Raw genomic sequence first — 4762 nt, 5'->3', positions numbered from 1 at the left:
TTCACCACCAGTGGGAACACTGAGAGGATATGACGGGCCTGCAGGTAGCCGTAGCTGTCACCCGGCCCCTCGAGGTCTGCCTAGCTCATATTCTGGGGCATCCAGAAGCATTTACTGCACAGCCAGCCCCACTGCAGGCCTAGGGCTCCCACTGCCGCTGTCGCCATCTTATGCCTGCCCCGCAGCCACCGCCGCCACAGCCTCAGCTGCTACCACAGCAGCCAATGGAACCCGCCACTTTGAATATTTTGTGCCAACCTCTTCTGTCCTGCAATGTTTCTTTTGAGAAGTCAGCTGCCAGTCTTATGGGAGCTCCCTTGTAGGTAACTAACTGCTTTTCTCTTGCTGCTTTTAAGATTCTTTGTCTTTAACCTTTGGCATTTTAATTACGATGTGTTTTGGTGTGGGCCTCTTTGGGTTCATCTTTTTTGGGACTCTGAGCTTCCTGGGCTTCTAGGTCTATTTCCTCACCAGCTTAGGGAAATTTCCCATCATTATTTCTTCAAATAGATTTTCAACTTTTTGCTGTCTCTTCTCCTTTTAGTACCCCTATGGTGTGACTATTGTTGCACTTGATGTTGTCCCATAGTCTCCTTAAACTATCTTCATTTTTTTGGATTCTTTTTTCTTATTGCTATTCTGCTTGGGTGTCCTTAGCTACTCTAACCTCTATGTGGGTGATTCAATCCTCCTCTACATCCACTTTGTTGATTCTTTCTAATGTGCTCTCCATCTCAGATATTGTAGTCGTCATTTCTGACTGGCTCTTTTTTGTTTTCTATCTCTTTGCTAAAGTTCTCAGCAAGTTCATCTACTCTTCCCCTAAGTTCATTGAGCATCCTTATAACCAGTGTTTTGAACTCTGCAACTGTTAGATTTCTTGACTCCACTTTGTTTAATTTTTTTTGGAGCTCTGTTATGTTCTTTCATGTGGAACATGCTTCCCCATTTGGGATGCCTTTCTATGTCTGTTTCTATGCACTATGTAAAGCTCCTAAGTCTCCTGGTCTTAGTAGCATGGCTTTCTGGGGCCAGTGGCATAGTCCTGAGAGGGGTCCAGCTGCAGGCCAAGTTTAGCCCTGTCTGTGCCCCTCTGGAGCCACCCAGTAAGAGTCAGCAAGCAATCCACAGAAGGACACCATCTGTGCTGTGTTTATAGTTGTCCCAAGAGGCCACGCCAGTCTATAGCTATGCTACCCTGAACAAGCTGGATCCTGTATGATCTTGGAAGCTAAGCAGGGTCGGGCCTGGTTAGTACTAGGATGGAAGACCACCTAGGAAGACCAGGTGCTGTAGGTGTAAAAAATAAAAAAACATAAGGGATTGTAACCTGACAAGGTCCTTGTAATCTGTGAGGTCAACCAAGGGTTGCCTCATCTAAAAAAAAAAAAAAACGGCCATGGCAGAAATCGAAGCTGGCTGCCACCAGTGCGAGGCTTGGAGCTACTCAACAAGGAGCACGGGGCACATCAGAACACCACTGGATGTGGCTTGGATAGGGCCACAAGTGGGGAGGAGCAGTATCTCAGGGAATCCTCTCAGAAGAGTTATTTTATGATGTCTCAGCTATGGTGGTGTCTGCGTATGCACGCTGGAAGCGGAGAGGGCTCCTCCAAGGATCAATAGATACTGCCAGCACTTCTGCCCAGAGAAAGCTGCCCCTCTGGCCCTCACCCCTTGGCCCTACAACTCAGTATCCCCTGCCCATATGTCCCTGGCACAACTCCCAATCCCAAACAGCCATCCCAGCACTGGAGCTCAGGTAGAGCGAATCCATCACCAGGAAAGTCCTGGCGCAGTTGCGGCCCCTTTAAGAGGAACGTCTGCACCTGTTGGCTGTAGCTGCTGCAGCCTCTGTATCACTCAGCCTGAGTGGGACCAGGCAGCCTCGAATCTCCTCCTCGTCCTACCATTCCAAGGTGATTTCTTAATTTTCTCCCTAGTTTATGGCTCCTGTTCATCCAGATCTCGGGCAACTTTGCTTGCTGTTTGCTCCATGGTTTCCTCACAATTTGGATGTGGTCGCAAGACGGGATATACAAAGCCTCTACCCTCTACGCCATCTTGACCAGAAGCTGTAACAGATTTTAACCCCTTATTTAAATGGTATAGCCATCTGAAACTTTTTTTTTTTTTGCTTACTATGTTTTTGAAATTTATCTATGCTGATAAATACTATACAGCATGCCATTATATGAATATTCATAATTTGTTTCTCTATTTTCCTTATAGTAGACATTTTGGTTCATTCCAGTTTTCACATACGTGAGAGTTTACGTAGGGGTTATTATCCAGAAGTAGACCTTCAGAGTCTTAGGTTATGAGACCATACTGCCAAATTTTGCCAAATATTACCAGAAGTTTTCCAAAGTGGTTGTTTCAATTTTTATATTTAAAATTTTTCTCAGATGAAAATATATTATTTATTTTTTAAAATACAGTTATTTCAGCAACCAAGTAACAGAAAAGTCACCCTAGTTACAAAACATAGGCACTTTTAAGAGGTGGGGAAATGAATATTATTGGATGCCTACTATGTGCCAGGTCCTATGCTAGGTGAATTACGTTTTCTCCATTTACTTTTCAATTAATCCCATTACCTATCAGTCACCAAATCCTCTTAGTTATATCTCAGAAACATCTCTTAAATTCATTCCTTCCACAATTTCTTTGATAAATTTTTACAAAAGTACAGATGACAGCAGCTGAGCTACACGACTTTTCTTTCTTATAGACTTTGCCCTCACCAATTCATCCTTTGCAGTTGTCAGAATTATTTTTCTGAAAACACAAATGGGAACTTGTCACTCACTTTTGTGGAAACTTTTTAGAGATTTCCCCATTGACTAGGAGATAAACTTCCAACTTTTTGGATGGGGTCAGATTTTGAAAGGCTTTACATAATATTGGACCTTTCTGACCTCACCTCTTTCTCATCCCTTCACCCTTTGTTCTCCTGCCTCACCAGGGGGACTAATTCCCCAAATAAATCATGTACTTTTCAAACTGGGGAAAGGCATAAGCAGAGCAATGGAAGTTTGAATGTTCTTTCCACCACCTCACCTCAGGTAGACTTTACCATAACACAGATTTGAGTGATTCACTCTCTAGAGTAGGTTGGGGAGGAGTGTTAGAGATGGCTTGCTTCAGAAAGGAAAGATTAGTTGAATGATTCGGCTGTGTGTCACAGGTAGGGAGATCATATAATATAACTTAACCTATATATAACATATAACTTAACTGGGACACTTTATCTTTGTAAAAAACACATAACATAAAATTTACTCTCAATCATTTTTAAGTGAACAGTACAACAGTGTTAAATTTGTGTACATTGTCCTGCAATAGATCCAAAACTTTCATCTTGCAAAACTGAAACTCTATTCTCATTGAACAGAAATTCCTTTTCTCCCTCCTGCTAGCCCCTGGAAACCACCTTTCTATTTTTTGTTTCTAGAAGTTTGACTACTTGACATACCTCATAGGGAATTATGATGTAACATTTGCCTTTTTGTGAGTGACTTGTTTTACTTAGCATAATGCCCTCAAGGGTCATCCATGTTATTGCCAATGGCAGGATTTTCTCTTTTTTTCTCAGCTGAATAATATTTATTGTGTGTATATACCACACTTTCTTTAATCATTTATCTTATAATGGACATTTAAGTTACTTTCACCTCTTGACATTGTGAATCATGCTGCAATGAACATGTGTACAAATAATCTTTGAAATCCTGTTTTCAGTTCCTTTGGAAATATACTCATAAGTAGGATTGCTGGATCATATGGTAATTCTATTTTTAATTTTTTGAGAAACCTCTATACTGTTTTCCATAATGTCTGTACCAATTTACATTCCCACAGACTGTGCACAAGGGTTCTAATTTCTCCACATCCTTACCAACACTTGTTATTTTTTGTTTTTGATAGTGGCCATTCTATTGAGTATGAGGTGATAGCTCAGGGTGATTTTGATTTGCATTTTTCTGATGATTACTGATGTTGAGCATCTTTTCATATGCTTGTTGGCTATTTGTATATCTTCTTTGGAGAAATGTTCAAATTCTTTGCGCATTTTTAAATCAGATTATTTGTTGTTGAATTATGGGAATTCTTTGTATATTCTGAATATTAACCACTTATCAGATACATAATTTGCAAATGTTTTCTTCCATTCCATAGGTTGTCTTTTCACTCTGTTGATTTTTTTCCTTTGTTGCGCATAAGTTTTAAAGTTTGATGTAGTCTATTTGTCTATTTTTGCTTTTGTTGCCTGTGCCTTTGGTGTCATATCAAAGAAATTATTGCAAATCCAATGTCATGAAGCTTTTTCTCTATGCTTTCTTCTAGGAGTTTTATAGCTTCAGGTCTTATGTGTAGGTCTTTAATCCATTTTGAATTAATTTTTGTATATGATATAAAGTGTATGGTAATGGTCCAGCTTCATTATTTTGCATGTGGATATCCAGTTTTCCTAACACCATTTGTTGAAGAGACCATTCTTCCTGCATTGTGTAGTCTTGACACCGTTAAGGAAGATGATTTGAAAATATATGTGAGAATTTATTTCTGAGCTCTTTATTATGTTTTATTGGTCTATATGTCTATCTTTATGACAGTACCATGCTATTTTTGACTACTTTAGCTTTATAATATATTTTGAAATCAGGAAGTGTAAAGCCTCCATCTTTGTTTTTCTTTTTCAAAATGATTTTGACCACTGGGTATCCTCTGAGATTCCATGCAAATTTTAATGTTTTTT

The 4762-nt window shown here is 39.8% G+C and overlaps 1 pseudogene; it reads left to right on the top strand.

Moving 5' to 3' along the window:
- Nucleotides 1-1180: 1180 nt before the first annotated feature.
- Nucleotides 1181-1299, top strand: LOC111740055 (annotated as a pseudogene).
- Nucleotides 1300-4762: the final 3463 nt, after the last annotated feature.

The sequence above is a fragment of the Pteropus vampyrus genome, unplaced genomic scaffold (genome assembly GCF_000151845.1).
Source record: "Pteropus vampyrus isolate Shadow unplaced genomic scaffold, Pvam_2.0 Scaffold56, whole genome shotgun sequence".
NCBI lineage: Eukaryota > Metazoa > Chordata > Mammalia > Chiroptera > Pteropodidae > Pteropus > Pteropus vampyrus.
This window is presented reverse-complemented; position numbering and strand designations above follow the sequence as displayed.